The sequence below is a fragment of the Perca flavescens genome, chromosome 18 (genome assembly GCF_004354835.1).
Source record: "Perca flavescens isolate YP-PL-M2 chromosome 18, PFLA_1.0, whole genome shotgun sequence".
NCBI lineage: Eukaryota > Metazoa > Chordata > Actinopteri > Perciformes > Percidae > Perca > Perca flavescens.
Genome location: NC_041348.1, coordinates 7,128,804 through 7,147,322, shown reverse-complemented (window position 1 = coordinate 7,147,322; position 18,519 = coordinate 7,128,804).

Sequence of the window (18,519 nt, the reverse complement as noted above, 5' to 3'; positions counted from 1 at the left end):
AAGGGGTTCCTGTTTCGCTCTTGCTGGAGTAAAGACAGACCTTCCTGCTTTCCTGGGGTTAAAGGAGCAACACCCCCACCAATGTTGAGGACTATATCCAGAGAGAATAAATAGGGAATGAAATTGTTCAACATTGGCTCATTTGACTTGGGAGGTGTCGGATACCTCAGTTTTGTGAGCCCACATGTGCATTATATCTTAAAATACTGTTACTAAAAAGTGTTAATTGTATTCTATCATCTCAGTGATTTATTTAAGTCCATTGGTTAAGAGATCATTAAACGAATACGCTAAAGAGGATAGTTTATAGTGTAAAACAATTGGAATCAGAATTTGAGGTGAGGGCCTGGGAGCCTTAGGTACAGAACATGAATTAACCTCTTTACCGGCAGGGGTTCAGCTACATCTGGCAGTGGTTGGATGTCACCTAAATAATAAAACAGGTATAAGATGGAATATGGTGAAACAAAATTATTTGTGGTCAGAAGTGAAGTAGTCTTGTCAAGTTTGTTTAAGATGGCTAGCATCTTAATACAAATGTCAAGATGAAAAATGTGATTTAAAATTCTCCGGTAATGTGCGCTTTCTGTGTTTATTTATCTGAATATAATTCAGTTGTTTATCTAACACAGACACTGACATATCATATCTCTCAACAACCAAATTACTACAGAGGTAATCATTGACAATAATCACATCAACAGCGCCATGATGGAGCAGGTCAAGGTCACGGAGTTGCTTAGTATCCACATCACAGATGACCCATCTTGATCTATCGACACCACCAACCGAACCTGGCCAAGAAAGCCCAAAAACTTCCTCCCACAGTTAAGGAAGGCTTACCTCCCAAACTCCATCCTCTCAACTTTCTATAGGGGAATCATAGAGAGCCTCTTCCTTCCACCCCACCCTCCAATAACCTAAGGGCAGCTAATTGACTTTTGCACAATACACTGGTAGTTTACACTATTATGCTGCTACACTGTTGTTTATTTATATTATGTCTAGTAATGTCATCCACTTGCACTGATATACTATATTAATACAGTGTACATGCTGTCTGCAATTGTTTTTTTAAGATAATTTTTTGGGGCTTTTCCCTTTATTTGATAGTGAGAGTGGATAGACAGGAAAGGTGGGAGAGAGATAGGGGATGACACGCAGAAAAGAGCCGCAGGTCAGACTCGAACCCGGGCTGCTGCAAAGGACTTGGCCTACATGGGGCGCACGCTCTTACTGGGTGAGCTAGAGGTCGCCCCGCTGTCTGCAATGTTAATGAATAACTGCTCCATAACAATTCTCCATTGCAGTGTTCTGTAATGTGGTTTCTATTTTCTTTGGGTATACATTTTTTATTATTTTTTAGCACCATTTATCATACAGACATACAAAACAAATTCCACAATATGTGCAAATTTCAAGTGGTGCATAGAACAGATGAACACAAATTGAACAAGAACAAAAAAAAACCACCCTCTGTGGTCTTGAGTTAAAAAGAATAAAACAAAAAAATACAGAAATCACACCTTGCCTAGTGCCTCCCCTCTAGTTATTGTGGCATTGAGGTCATTAGGTCATTTTTTGTGCTGCTGCGCTTTTCCATAGGCTAATAGTTTATGGTTTGGCTTTGTTAATCCTTGCTGTAGAGAGCTCAAGCATAACTATGTCTAGGAAATACGCTAACCACTGTTTTATACAAAGCGAGTGGGGGGGAAGAGAGCCAGCGTTGAGCTATCATTTTCTTGGTTGCAGGTAAGCCAGCTAGCCAGATCTTCCTCTGTCTCTCAAGCAGATGTAATTTAGAGTCATCATTAAGTAACAAAACAATTGGGTCAGTAGGGCTTAGACATCCTATCACATCAGATATTATTGATGTTGTTTTATGCCATAACTCATGCACCTGTTCACACTCCCAGACCATATGTAGGAAAGTTCCAGTTTGTTCAGGTTGACATAATGTACACTAGGGAGTGGGATTCGCTTTCAAGACGTATAGTATCTCTTCTGAGCAGTCCAATATGTCATATGGCATATGTTGAAGTGGATATACTGGTGATTTGGGTTCTTGGAACAGTGGAAAATGTTGTCCCAAGGCACAGCTCTCATTCCCATTTCTTTACTATTGGGAGTTCACCTATGGATATTTACATCAGTTTAGCATAAATCTTGGACACTAATCCTCTCACAGGAAAATCAACAAACCATTTAACGACTGGGTGCACCTCAAGACTGTTTCCCCATGGCACTCCATAACATTTTAGCGCTGATCTTTAGCGCAGATAAAAGTAGAAGGATGTCCTGGGGACCTCAAAACTAGCTCTTAGGTCTTAAAAACTCAATATATGTGGCCGGGTTGGATCAGTGGGTAGAGCAGGCGCACATATACTGAGAGGTTTATGCCTCGACGCAGAGGTCCAGGGTTCGAATCCGACCTGTGACGATTCCTGCATGTATTCCCCTCTCTCTCCCCTTTCTCACCCAGCTGTCCTATCAAATAAAAGTAGAAAAGCCCTATAAATAATCTTAAAAAAAAGAAAAGAAACTCAACATACCTTTCTCATTGAATAGCTGGTCTAAAATATAAAAACCTCTGTCACTCCACTGCTTACAAGCAAAGGGCAGTAAGTGTGCATTGTGCCATATTGGGGTATTCAAATGCCACTTATTGGTGTAGCGTAGTTGCTCCTCCTCCTGTTTAAAGTTGGTCAGTGTGTTGGTGATAAAAGGGCCATGGGCCAGCATACACTATTTTGGACACACACCTGCAAAGGCAAGGGCTTGCAGTCTTAGACTTCCAGTAAGGTTTTGCTCCATTTGTAGCTGAAAGGCTCTGTGATACACTTTAAGGTTAGGGAAGGCCAAGCCTCCTGTGTTTGTGGTACGTTGCAGGGTAGAGTATTTTAGCCTAGGTTGTTTATTATTCCAAATATACTGCCAAATTAAGGTATCAAGTTTCTTCCAGAAATGTATTGGTGGGGGTAGAGGGATCATTGTACTTAAGAAATTTACACGAGGAACTATGTTCATTTTAACAACAGCAATCCTGGACCATAGCGATGCCGGCAGCGCAGACCAATTGGCCAGATCCCTTTGAACACTACTTAATATAGTTTCATAGTGTTCCTGGACAACTCGCTGTAGCGATGCATGTATGGTGATGCCCAAATATGTAATTTTGCTTTGGGTTGGTATTGTAACACTAATGGCTGATGTCACATGCCTGTTGTTCATGAAATGTATTCCAGTTCATTTTAGTGGTCTCCTAATACTGTATCTGAAGTCTCTTTCCCGAAATTCAGCCTTGGTGCAGAATAACAGCCACTAGAGCCAGTCCCACAATGAGCTTTCCTTAGTATGTGCCATTTCTGTGTCTGTAGCTATTGAGGAGGAGGGGGGGGTGGGGGGGAAAGGTGGAGGGTGGGGGTGTGGCCTTGACCAACTGCCACTTTGCTTGTTTTAAAGCCATGATGTCTCTCTCTCATGGGTGGACCAAATTCTCTGGGTGGGCAAAGCAGAGAAAGATGAGGTAACCTTGCTCCTTATGACCTCATAAGGAGCAAGATTCCAGATCGGCCCATCTGAGCTTTCATTTTCTCAAAGGCAGAGCAGGATACCCAGGGGACCATAGACAGGCTGGGGGAATGCATATTAATTAGAGATGCACCGATTACAACTTTCTAGGCCGATTCCAATTTCCGATTTTCATTGAGTTAAGCCAACCGATACCAATTTTTGCCGATTCCGATTTCATTTTTTCTAACCACTTTACAGCACACACAAATATTTATTTTCTATCTTTTCTTTAATAGAACATTTTGCACAGAACATAGAAAATGTTTTGAACAGATAATGGATCACTATAAAATAGAACTATATAAATTACTTCTGGTGTGGGAAATTCACACACATCTATACTGCAATGTTAGAACCATTTCCTTCTTTTCACATCCAATATCCAACTAAAAAAATTTGACTTTGGTTTTTGGTGTCGTCCCTCCACACCCTACTTTTTCCTTGCAGGTGTTGCATATTGCAAACTTGTTATCTTCTGCAACACACTGAAGAATTTCCTAACAGCTGACATGTTGTAGCAGAGATGTTCACAAGTAATTTTTTGGAAGTCCAAGTCGAGTCTCAAGTCTTTGAGCTCGAGTCCAATTCAAGTCTCAAGTCTTTGAGGGGCAAGTTCAAGTCAAGTCTCAAATCTTTTGCCACGAGTCCAAGTCAAGTCTCAAGTCTCTGGCCATCTGATCTGTCCCATAAATCTTATGAATTCAAAGCATGTCCAGTATTAAAATCAGTTGTGGGATAACTTTATGGGGTTTACTTAACACATCCTTCTAGCCCTTGGACCCTGTGAAATATTAACCTAAGTCTGTCACATCATATGGATATAACTATAAAGATACAATGTGCCTGTTCTCAGCATTAGCACAACACTTTGCGATGGTTAGCTTGTTACCTGTGATGATATGTGCTAAATATAACGTCTCTTTCATTAAAAAAAAATGTCTAATGTCGAAGTGGAAATCAAAAGAATAGTGGCAGCGCCACACCAGTTACAGAACAACATGCATCTCACTGATGTAATGTCATTTATTTTCTCAGTGTTAGTATGCTCAGTGAAACTGAGTCCAGTGCGAGGGAGACCCGACTCAGAGGAGGAGAGATAGTGAGGCCAGCGTCTCCGCGCAGCACGCATGAATGAAATAGTAAATAGGAATACAGTAACAGAAATATGTGCAGAATTAAGACCCAGTGTTTGGTGGACCGAGGTACACCTTGTACACTTAATAGCCTACAAATCATCCACGGGATCAATTACGCATCACATGAGTTTGCCCACCCGACACAGCGTTTGTTCCTGGGGAGATGGATCTGTGCGTCCCGCCTGCTATGCGCCATGGATGTCTGAGGCTCAGCAACTACTAACTATAAAGATATAATTTGCCTGTTCCCAGCATTAGCACAACACTTTGTGATGGTTAGCTTGTTACCTGTGATGATATATGCTAAATATAACGTCTCTTTCACATTAGCGTGAGTGACTGACCTATTAAGGTGTGTTTTGAGATGCCTGATGAAGTCCGACGTTGTTGATCCGGCATTTATCTTGGTGCCAGACACCTTGCATGTAGCTATTGGCTTACTGCCACTGTTTACGAAGTTATTGAAAACAAAACTAATGACAAAAGGCACAACTCCGGGAGCACATGGTGTCTTATTTTTTTAATATGTGACTGGGCACACATAAAGCATAACGCTTGTGTTACGTTGCACATTATGGCAAAGGGCAGGGGACATGCAGCTCGTCATATGTTTCCCCAACATATATGCGCCAATAAAAGAAAATAGAAATACATGAATAAATTTAAAAAGCAATAATTGCATGAAAACATGTTGTTGACGAGTCTCGAAGCTCGAGTCTGAAGTCTTTTGGGTCGAGTCGCAAGTCAAGTCTGAAATCTTTTTGGTCGAGTCCGAGTCAAGTCTGAAGTCAGCTGTTTGTGCGACTCAAGTCCGAGTCTCAGACTCGAGTCCCCATCTCTGTGTTGCAGGTTAATTCACGAGGTTCCCTACATGTGCGAGAATAGCGCAGACACACGCTTCACACCGCGTGCGGGTACGCGGCGGAAAAATTTAGAGAAAGGAAAAAGAGACTGTGTGCGTGTGCTTGAGAACTGTAACTTCCACAACTGCTTTAAACTTGTCTGATATTTGTTTTTGGGCTTTTATGTGATTGACCCCTGATCTGTCCTGATTTAAATCTAATACTGCATTCATGTCTCCCCCTATAATTAGTGAATATTCATTGAGAGAAAGCAATTCACTGGTTACGCGTCGGAAATATTCATCATATGAACCATCACCTTATCGTGGTGGAGAGGTTTGTGTGTCTCTGTGAACCTGAGGGCTGTGTTGTCTGGAGCTTTGTGCTCCTGGTAGGGTCTCCCAAGGCAAAGTGGTCTCAGGTGAGGGGCCAGACAAAGAATGGTTCAAAAACCCCAATGAAGAAGCAAGGTAGAGATGGAGTGACCCTGCCCGGAGGAAGCCCGGGCCCCGCCTGGAGCCAGGCCCAGACGGCGGGCTCGTCGGGCGAGCGCCTGGTGGCGGGTTTGCCACGGAGCCCGGCGGGCACAGCCCGAACAAGCTACGTGGCTCCCATCTCTCCAGCCCATGGGCCCACCACCTGTGGGAGGAACCGTTGGGGTCGGGTGCGATGCCACATGGGTGGCAGTGAAGGTCAGGGGCCTCGGCGGACCAGACCCGGGCGGCAGACGCTGGCTCTGGGGGCGTGGAACGTCACCTCTCTGTGGGGAAGGAGCCGGAACTGGTGCGGGAGGTGGAGCGCTACCGGTTAGATCTGGTGGGGCTTACCTCTACGCACAGTCTCGGTTCTGGAACCATACTCCTGGATAGGGGTTGGACTCTTTTCTTCTCCGGAGTTGCCCAGGGTGTGAGGCGCCGGGCGGGTGTGGGGATACTCACAAGCCCCCGGCTGAGCGCCGCTGTGTTGGAGTTTACCCCGTGGACGAGAGGGTCGCCTCCCTACGCCTGCGGGTTGTGGGGGGGAAAACTCTGACTGTTGTTTGTGCATATGCACCAAACAGGAGTTCGGAGTATTCGGCCTTCTTGAGACCTTGACTGGAGTCCTGCATGGGGCTCCAGTGGGGGACTCCATTGTTCTGCTGGGGGACTTCAACGCACACGTGGGCAATGATGGAGACACCTGGAGGCGTGATTGGGAGGAACGGCCTCCCTGATCTAAACCAGAGTGGTTGTTTGTTGTTGGACTTCTGTGCTAGTCATGGATTGTCTATAACGAACACCATGTTCGAACATAGGGATGCTCATAAGTGTACCTGGTACCAGAGCACCCTAGGCCAAGGTCAATGATCGATTTCATAATCGTTTCATCTGATCTGAGGCCGTATGTTTTGGACACTGGGTGAAGAGAGGGGCAGAGCTGTCAACCGATCACCATCTGGTGGTGAGTTGGGTCAGGGGTGGGGGAAGACTCTGGACAGACCTGGTAAGCCCAAACGTGTAGTGCGGGTAAATTGGGAACGTCTGGAGGAGGCCCCTGTCCGACAGACTTTCAACTCACACCTCCGGGCGGAGCTTTTCGTGCATCCCTGTGGAGGCTGGGGGCATTGAACCCGAGTGGACAATGTTCAAAGTTTCCATTGCTGAAGCTGCGGCGAGGAGCTGTGGTCTTAGGATCTTAGGTGCCTCAAGGGGCGGTAACCCACGAACACCGTGGTGGACACCAGTGGTCAGGGAAGCCGTCCGACTGAAGAAGGAGTCCTTCCGGGATATGTTATCTCGGAGGACTCGGAGGCAGTTGCAGGGTACCGAAGGGGCCCAAAGGGCTGCAGCCTCTGCCGTGAAAGAGGCAAAGCAGCGGGTGTGGGAGAAGTTTGGAGAAGACATGGAGAAGGACTTTCGGTCGGCACCAAAGTGTTTCTGGAAAACTGTTCGCCACCTCAGGAGGGGGGAAGGGGAACCATCCAAGCTGTGTACAGTAAGGATGGGACACTGTTGACCTCCACTGAGGAGGTAATAGGGGCGGTGGAGGGAGCACTTTGAGGAACTCCTGAATCCGACTAATACGCCCTCTATGTTAGAGGCAGAGCTGGAGGATAACGGAGGATTGTCGCCGATTTCCCAGGCGGAAGTCACTGATGTAGTCAAACAACTACACAGTGGCAAAGCCCCGGGATTGATGAGATCCGTCCAGAAATGCTCAAGGCTCTGGGTGTGGAGGGGCTGTCCTGGTTGACACGCCTCTTCAACATTGCGTGGAAGTCTGGGACGGTGCCAAAGGAGTGGCAGACTGGGGTGGTGGTTCCTCTTTTTAAAAGGGGACCAGAGGGTGTGTGCCAATTATAGGGGTATCACACTTCTCAGCCTCCCTGGTAAAGTCTACTCCAAGGTGCTGGAAAGGAGGGTTCGGCCGATAGTCGAACCTCGGGTTGAGGAGGAACAATGCGGATTCCGTCCTGGTCGTGGAACAACGGACCAGCTCTTCACTCTCAAAGGATCCTGGAGGGAGCCTGGGAGTATGCCCAACCGGTCTACATGTGTTTTGTGGATTTGGAGAAGGCGTATGACCGGTCCCCCGGGAGATACTGTGGGAGGTGCTGCGGGAGTATGGGGTGAGGGGTCTCTACCAGGGCCATCCAATCTCTGTATGACCAAAGTGAGAGCTGTGTCCGGTTCTCGGTAGTAAGTCGGACTCGTTTCAGGTGAGGGTTGGCCTCCGCCAGGGCTGCGCTTTTGTCACCAATCCTGTTTGTAATATTTATGGACAGGATATCGAGGCGTAGTCGGGGTGGGGAGGGGTTGCAGTTTGGTGGGCTGGGGATCTCATCGCTGCTCTTTGCAGATGATGTGGTCCTGATGGCATCATCGGCCTGCGACCTTCAGCACTCACTGGATCGGTTCGCAACCGAGTGTGAAGCGGTTGGGATGAGGATCAGCACCTCTAAATCGGAGGCCATGGTTCTCAGCAGGAAACCGATGGAATGCCTTCTCCAGGTAGGGAATGAGTCCTTACCCCAAGTGAAGGAGTTCAAGTACCTTGGGGTTTTGTTCGCGAATGAGGGGACAATGGAGCGGGAGATTGGTCGGAGAATCGGGCGCAGCGGGTGCGGTATTGCATTCAATCTATCGCACCGCCAGTGACGAAAAGAGAGCTGAGCCAGAAGGCAAAGCTCTCGATCTACCGGTCAGTTTTCGTTCCTACCCTCACCTATGGTCATGAAGGCTGGGTCATGACCGAAAGAACGAGATCCAGGGTACAAGCGGCGAAATGGGTTTCCTCAGGAGGGTGGCTGGCGTCTCCCTTAGAGATAGGGTGAGAAGCTCAGTCATCCGTGAGGAGCTCGGAGAGAGCCGCTGCTCCTTTGCGTCGAAAGGAGCCAGTTGAGGTGGTTCGGGCATCTGGTAAGGATGCCCCTGGGCGCCTCCCTAGGGAGGTGTTCCAGGCACGTCCAGCTGGGAGGAGGCCTCGGGAAGACCCAGGACTAGGTGGAGGGATTATATCTCCAACCTGGCCTGGGAACGCCTCGATCCCCAGTCGGAGCTGGTTAATGTTGCTCGGGAAAGGGAAGTTTGGGGTCCCCTGCTGGAGCTGCTCCCCCCGCGACCCGACACCGGATAAGCGGACGAAGATGGATGGATGGATGGATGGATATAGACCGTGCATATACTGAAACAAAGGCTATTTTCCTACTCCTTATTGTGGTACATATATAAGATATCCTGCCTGAAGAGTCTTTACTACTTGTGTCTACGGTTAGTGTGCATTTCAACACAATGGAGCCCTTGGTTTTGGCATCGTCACTAGATGAGGCAGCAACCTTGAAGTATTGATTTTGTAGACGATTTACATCTCTTGTGACTCTTGTATAAGCGCCACATCTACAGTATGTTCTTCCTTCTTAAATATGAGATGCATAATGCACCAATACACACGGAGACTGAGTGTTGTGATCTATAGGAAGAGCCTCTGTGCCTCTCTAGTGATATACATATCACTCCAGAACTAGTTGTGTTTAGATAGTGGAATGGAAGTAGTTATACCACCTTTTCAATTGCACAGGTGTCACCATTGTAATTAATGGGATCACCAGCTAAAGAATTCAGTAAATAGTTTGTGTGCACATGGTCAAAAGCAAATAAAAGCAATCCCTCAGAATGAAACTCATGCATCAGAATGAAATAGGATAACTCCTACTAGATGACATTTGGGAATAGCCCAGTCCAGGGTTAGCCAGACCATAAGCCAAATTGAGGTAGAAACCTTAATTCTGATTGGCTGGGATGTTTTGGGAATGGGAGGCGTTTCTGGTACAGCCGAATTACAGAGAACAGCCACTGCTTGCTCAGATTTCATCGGGTTTCCAGCAGGACAACTACTTTCACATTACTGTCTGTTGTAGTCACCCAAAAATACTACCATTGCCTGTTTTGGGCACTGGAATCCCAGGGTGTATAGTTCTCTTATCTCTTTCTTGGATATTATACTGTATATTCTACATACAGGTTACAAGCAAGTTTGTTCTCTTTCATAGTAGCTTCTAGGCTAGGCTACGTCTCATAAAGCTCATCTGTATCGATCTTCCTCTCACATACAGTACATATACACTACCGGTCAAAAGTTTTAGAACACCCCAATTTTTCCAGGTTTTTATTGAAATTCATGCAGTTCAATGTCTTATTGTATGAAAGAATAGAACAAATTAACAATTTAAGTTAAAAAAGAAATCATGGAATCAATTTATTAACCAAAATGTATTCTACATTTTTGACTCATCAAAGTAGCCCCCTTTGGCAGATATAACAGCTGAACACACTCGTGGCATTCTTTCTACAGTGGAAATCAAATATTCTTCAGAAAGTTCTTCCCAACTCTGTTGCAGAAGTTCTCATAAATGTGTGGCACTTGTAGGTTGCTTTGCTTTCACTTTTCTGTCCAGTTCATCCCAAACCAGCTCAATGGGGTTTAAGTCTGGTGACTGTGCTGGCCACTCCATGTTTTTAAGCTTACCATCTTGTTCTTTTTTGCTAAGGTAGTTCTGGCATAGCTTGGACTTATGTTTTGGGTCATTTTCTTGCTGTAGGATGAACCCTTGACCAACTAGGCGCATACCAGAGGGTACTACATGGCGCTGCAAAATGCTGTGGTAGCCGTTTTGGTTCAGGGTGCCTTTCACTCTGTACAAATCACCGACCCTGGATCCAGCAAAACAGCCCCAGACCATCATGCTTCCTCCTCCATGTTTGACAGTTGATGTCACACACTGAGGAACCATCCTTTCGCCTACTTGACGGCGTACAAAAATCCTGCGTGATGAACCGAAGATTTCAAATTTTGATTCATCAGTCCATAACACCTACTTCCAGTCTTCACTAGTCCATTGGCAGTGTTTCTTGGCCCAGGCAAGCCTCTTTTTCTTATTATGAAGTCTTAGCAATGTCTTTCTTGCTGCAACTCGACCTATCAAACCTGCAGCTCGAAGTCTTCTCTTTACAGTTGAAACTGAGACTTGCTTATTACGACCACTATTAAGCTGTGCTTGAAGCTGATGTCCTGTGAGCCACCTATCACGCAAGCTGTTGACTCTCAGAAACTTGTCTTCTGATTCTGTTGTGGCTTTGGGTCTGCCAGACCTCTTCCTGTCAGAGTTTCCCCCAGTTTCAAAGTGCCTTTTGATGGTGAAGAATACTGTACTCACTGACACCTTGACTTTCGTTGCAATTTCTCTGTAGGAAAAACCAACATTCTCAAGTGTTATGATGTTCTGTCTCTCTTCCATTGTTAATTGCCCTTTTCCCGACATTTTTATAGCAACACACTACTTTCTGCAGTACAATACTGTTCAAATAATTCTCACGAGGGTATGGTACCACAGTGTGTTCCAACAATACTTTTTATACAAGAGGGGGTTGTAAGTAATCCAGACAAGTTGGAACACCTGTTAGACAGACTGACCTCTATCATAAAGAATTTGAAAAAAGTATACATTTGATACAAACCTTCATTGCCTTTTCTCTCTTCTTACGTGATCTTTCAATTTGTTCCTTGTTGGTGAAGAGCATGTAGCATTCTCTATGAAATCCAACATTAGCCGCCACATCTTGGACGTCTTCAAAGTTTAATTTAAGTGCCAATGCGGCTTTTTCAGCTACTGTACTCAGTACTGTTTCAGCTACTTTGTTTGCAGGTTCACCCATAAGTGTGTACATTGCACAAACTTTGCCCAACTTGTCTGGGAAAAGGGGGTTAAAGGGCTTGTTACACTTGATGTAGTGGATACAACACTTCATTTTTACCTCAGTATTACTATTATGAGCCGTTTGATACTTATAAGATGTATTGGGTTAGAATAGAAAGACAAAACGCTACATCTCACCACTGAAATTGAGGCTAGCTCATTGTAATCTGCTGTACAAGAGCAAGTTCGTCTGTACAAAATCTTAATATACACTACATTTTTAATGATTAAAGCAAAGTTTAATTCTCCAGAACGCAGCTTCCTGGTCACCAACAAAGATTCCTTTGGCTCCACTCTAGAGTCTTTGGTCATTATTTGCTTTGGTTGTCAAGGAAACGGGAGGTTTTCTAACGTTATGATTAGTAATCCTGCTTATTTGCCGGTTGAAAAAAAGTAAGTTTCTAAGGACATTTTGCGTCCAATGTGCATACAACAAAGTTGGAAACAATGTCTGTAGTACTTTTTTTTACATGACCTCTGCAAAAATAAACGTACACAGCGGTGAGGTAAGTATTAAATTCCTAATTCTGAGGTCCGGCCCACCGCCTATTACACACTCATTCACCTTACTCTCCCTCTCCTCCTGCCTGACACTACAAGCTGATTAGGGGGTGTTTACTCTTCAGTTAATCAGCCATTCACATTATTATTATTTTTTTTTGATCAGCTTTTTATTGTTTTTTTCAAATGCAGACATACAGAACAGATAAATACAAACTGAACAAGAACAAAAACCGTCACCCACCCACCACCCTCTGCGGTCTCAAGGAAAATAAAACAAACAGAAATCACACCTTGCCTAGTCATTCTCCTCTAGTTCTTGTGGCGCTGAGGTCACTAGGTCTGATTTGTGCTGCTGCCCTTTTCCATAGATTGATAGTTAGCCATTCACATTCTTGCTGTCAAGATTTAAGTGTTCCTCTAAGTGTTGCTATCAGCTCTCATTTCCGAAAATGTTTTTCAAATGGCAAATGTTCATATTAAGTTTGACAAGGTTCTGTTAGCACTAGCAAGATGATGTCCAACTCCTTGTTACCCTGCTTAGGCAACCTCATCTGCTAGTCTAGGACATTACGTGCAGGTAACAACCTGATCGTACAATACAGTGTCTGGCCAATTCCAGCTAAGCAGCTAGCAAGCACATGCCTTCAGCTCCTGGAAACGTTTTGGCATCTCCCTCATCAGCGTTGGATCATGTTGTAGCCTTTCCTAGTGCTCATCAGCGCTTCATATTTATTGCCTCTAGTGCTCGGAAATCAAGCATGCCATGGCCAGCCCGGTCTCATGGCAGTTCGTGATATAGTCACGTTATTGAATCTATCAAGTCGTGGACAGGACACGTTAATGTTTTTTTCGTGTGGTGATTACGAATTTTAAAGTAATGTATTTCAATGGGAAGCATATTTTGTGATCACAGAATGATGACGGTAGCGAATAGTATTCATAAGGCAAAAGTCCGCGCAGGGAGGTTGGTTGGGGTGGTGGATGGGTCAAACAACATAGGACTTTCACCCCGGAGACTGGGGATCGCGTCCCGCGTGTTGCAGTTCCTTTCCTCGTTATTCTCTTCCTAACCACAACCGTCCCGCTGTTGTCGGCATGTCCCGCGTGTGACGGTTCCTTTCCCCGTTTTTATTTTCCTAACCACAACCGTCCCGTTATTGTGGCGTTTCATTTCCCCGTTGTTGTATGCCCCTGCACCCGAGGATCGCGTCCAGCGAGTGGCGGCCTATCCCATTGTTGTGGCCGGCGTGTGGCATTTTGTTTCCCTGTTTTTGTGTGCCCCTGTGCCTGGGGATGCACCTGGGGATCGCGTCCCAGATGTGGCGGTCCGTCCTGTTGTTTGTGGCCGGCGTGTGGTGCCTCATTTCCCCGTTGTTGCGTCGCCTAGAGCAGGTTTGAAAATTGTGAAAATGATACAATTTACCTGAGTTAGATTTACGCCTTTAAATCCAAATGACCACTACATGTAATTAATTAACATAGGCTATAGCTCAGCCACGACCTATTCAGCTGATAAGGTTGCAAAGCTCATTTCACATGTAAATTTGCAATCAGGGTAGCTAATGCACGCCATTCAAGGGCATTAACAATATGAAGTGGCTTGGAGCATGCCCTGGTGTTTCACTCAGTCAGCATCTGGCATGCGCTCCACAATGACGAAAAGCAGAGTGGAAATAGCTGTCTGATTAAAAATCCCCCCTAAAGGGGCGACCTCTAGCTCACCTGGTAGAGCGTGCACCCCATGAGTCCTTGGCGGCTTCAGGAAAGTTCCTGAAGAAGGCTGGACGCCGACCGCGTTTAAGTTGTTTTTTAATCTTATTCTATTGAGAATTTGCATTTTAAAATATTTTTTCTTGAAGACAAGTGCCTTGGGTTCTTCCTTGATGTCTATTGTTTTATATCTATGGTGGTATCAAGCTTCTAACTCTCGGTAAGAAAGTGAATAAGTATATTTTTCAAAATGGTAAACTATTCCTATAATGACTACAGTTGAGACCCCCCATAAGTTGTTTGTTAAAGCAGCAATTCCGACCCATATTTATGTTTATAGTGGTGGAATCCTATAGGGGTAGTAGTAATTATGACGGGAGCAAAGCAGGAAGTAAGGTAACAAAGTATAAGAGCGCATAACTCCGCATAAGAAAGGCAGGTTGGGGTAGTGGATGAATCAAACACATGAATATGAATGTGTGTGTGTGTGTGTGTGTGTGTGTGTGTGTGTGTGTGTGTGTGTGTGTGTGTGTGTGTGCGTGCGCATGTCTTCTTATTATCTGTTTCCAGCAGAAGCAGCGCAGGTATGGAGCCTCTGAATGAACTATGACCTGGATGCTGCCTTCAACCATTTGGATCTCATCTACTAACATCTACTAACATACTCCCAGAATGTGTTTGTGTGTGTGTGTGTGTGTGTGTGTGTGTGTGTACATGCATGCAGATTTACATGTGTATGCTGTTGTGTGAGCGCACAGATTTACATGTGCTTTTCTGGTGTCCTCTGAAGAATAGAACACTGCTTTTTTCAGGCTGTGGTCAGCAGAGTGCCGCTGTAATAATCCTCCTGGTTATTAAGTTTTTTCCTCTCCGCTGCTGATCTCTTTTCCCTCTTCTGTTATCTCTTTCTTTCTTTTATTTATTTTCTCTCCCTTTCTACTCTCTCCTCTTTGCCAATTTGAAAATATAAACCAATAGCTCGCGATGACTCCAACCCCCTCCTACGCAATTCTTTCATCTCAAGGCCGGCTGGAAAGCCCATATTACAGGTGCTCAACGACAACCTTGTATCTTTCTTTCCAAGCCGTTTATTACTATTGAGGCACAGGTTTGGTATTAAACAATGGTATCAGTCAACATGTGAACATTCTACGGTCCACATGTTCTTTAGCAGAAATGGAGGGCACATACATTCAGCTGAAGAGGTAAAATACACCTGTTAAACAGGTGTGGATAGAAGTAATTGTCTTTGTCACCAGCAGCAGCATACATTAGTATTGAAAGGACTGTTGTCGCCTGCTATTTAGCACATGGTTAAATACAGTCTCACAAACACATATACTAAACATATAGATAGAGATAGGAAGAGTTAATAGAGTTATGTTTTAATGTTTGATTGTTAGCATGTAAAAACAAAAGGTAATCACATTGCCTTCATGATGGTATAAAGGGTAGTAGTAGTAGTAGTAGTAGTAGTAGTAGTAATTATAATAATGATAATAATAATGAACAGAATACCTCCCATGATTAAAATAAGGGAACACTGAGACTAAAACAACAAGATAATATACATAATCGCATCATAAAAACAATACAGAAATAAAGGACTTACCCTATTAACATCTTAGATTTATCTTGTGACCCTTTAGCTACATAGGCCTACCGTGCTGCCAACAAAACCATACTTTTTTGAAAGGTCTGTGTAGAATATGAATCTGAATGTTAACATTAAAAATTTCGGATGGCACAACCTGTTTTGGCCCTGTGAATAGAGAAACCCTAAAAACCAATTTTAAGCGATTTTAACATATCAAGATGGTCCTAGTCAATCAGAACAGCTTTTAGGTGACCCATTACACATGCAAACCTCACATATGAAGACTTAGGCCAAATATCTACCATGCTGCTTATTGGTAGGTGTCTAAAATTAACATATGTAAGGCCTATTACATTATATTGATATAATGAGCCCATTTCATGTATAGGCCACGACCTAGATATGCCTATCATGCACCCCCAACCCCCTCTCCTAACAACATCATGCTTTTTTGAAAGGTCTGAGTCTGTAGAATATGAATCTGAATGTGAACATTGACATTTTCTGGATACACTACCTGTTTTAGCCCTGTGAATAGGGAAACCCTAAAAACTGATTTTAAGTCGAGATTGTCCTAGTCAATCAGAACAGCTTTTAGGTGACCCATTACACACTCAAACTTCACATATCATGACTTAGGTCAAAGGGCACCCTATACTGCTTCCTAAAGTGACAAAATTGTTTATAGTTAAGGCCTTATGTTGATTTAATGAGCCCATTTCCTATATACAGCATGCACACACACACACACACACACACACACACAATAACTAACTATATACAAGAACTACATACAGTATGGAAAATAACTATACAGCATGCACACACACACAAATGCACAAGAACTATATACAGCATACACACAGACACACAAATGCACAAGAATTATATACAAAAACTATATACAGCATGCACACATCAGGGATGTCAGGGTTGGCAATATGGGCCGTCTTCCACATTCCAATCTGGTAGTTAACCCTCCTGATGTGTTGCTCCAAACTCCTCCGACATGGGGGAAGTGTAGCCAGGTCCACATTGCTTGAGTGGGCGAGATGCTTGTCATCTTTGGAGCACAGCTCACTCATTCGCAAGAAATGCAACTCATCAACACTTTGTACTCGTGGTCTACTAAACAGAGCACAGGTGAACTCATTGAGGTGATCAACGAGATCCCTCGGTACATCCCTGATGCTTGCAATGGACATCGTTGGACACTGGTTGACATAAAAGATTGAGCCTTGGATGTGTTCTCCCACAGCAATTGGAAGATATTATTTAATCTGTGAGTGGCAGGGATGAGGAAGATGAATGATGATGATAGCGTAACAGATGAACAGTACTTACCTGATGATGACAACTCTGAGCCAGACCAGGATTGAAAAACTGCCACGAGCCCGCTAGAACTGCTACGCACTACAGTTATAGCTTGAAGCCAAAAATGGATCGCTTTATCATACCTCAAAAAAAATTGAGAGCAGACAGAAATTATAGCAATAGGAGTGAAAATATACCCGTTGCAGTGGAGGGCCTTTGAAACAAAGGACACCGAGGAATTGGAGGATGATGAGGAGGTGCGACCAGAGTAACTCACAGCCCTCAAGGCAGAGGAGACAGGTGAGCAGATGGAAAGAAATGGCGCCTCATTGAGCGCTACAGCAGGCACGGATGGTGGGAATCCTGATGGCGGAGTGGATTTAATGGGGGATTTGAGCCATGGCCCAGCCGAGAAACCAAGACAGCCTCAACTAAAATCATACCCGCGTCGTTCTTTTGGATCGCAGGGGCAGCTAGGGTTTTAGTTACTCGTGGTTCAAACAGTACCAGTGGCTTGAATATTCTGTGTGAAATGTTACATCTGCTGGGGAAATTTGATAGCGCTGTATCCAAAAAAATATCTAGTTGGCCAGGTAATGCAAAATATGTCCATCATGACATTCGGAACAAGTTAATTGATATAATGGCCTGCATTTTGAGAGAACAGGTTAGTAACGAAGTTAAACTAGGAGAGCACTTTACTTTAATGGTGGATGAAACAAAAGATGTGAGCAAAAAAGTGAAGATATATATTGTTCTGCGCTACATACACAATGATGACATTCATGAAGAGTTTCTTGATTTTGTTAACGCTGATGGTTTGGATGCAGAGTCTTTACTTGTGACAGTGAAAGGGGCATTTGGCTAAATTCAATATAGACAAAAATGCACACGTTGGACAATGTTACGACGGGGCATCTGTAATGTCTGGCTGCAACAACGGTGTTCAGGAAAAATTTCGCAGAGAAGTCCCACATGCAGTGTACATCTACTGCCATGCACACAAATTAAACCTGGTTTTAGTTGACTGTGTCCATAATTTAAAACCAGTAGCTGACTGCTTTGCCACAGTTCAGCTACTTTACAACTTTTTTTCTGGTTCAGTAACTCACAAAGTATTCATGGAGAAACAAACAGAACTTGAGCCCACTAAAAGAGCTGTGGAATTAAAACGTCTGTCAGATACCAGATGGGCATGTCAGTACTGTAGTCTTTGGGCAATAAAGCAAACCCTCCCTAACATCGTAGCCACACTTGAGGAAGTCAGCAATCAAACAAATAGCCATAGAGCTATTGAGGCTAGATCACTAAATGGCTTGATTGATGCACACGTTTGTTTTGCAAATCTACATGCTGGAGAACATATTTGGGCTCACAAAAACTTTATCTGACCAACTACAGGCCACAGATTTTGATTTGACATCCGCCATTGATCTGGTCTTTGCACTGGTTGACACACTCAAAGAAGAACGCAATGGTGAAACTTGGACCCATCTGTGGCAGGGTGCAAGTGACATGTGTGAGAGAGTGGGCATTGACATGCAGCGCCAACAGGCAAAAAGAAAAATAATACAGCCCTCCCACCTGCAGCAGTTTCATGTCAGCAATAGC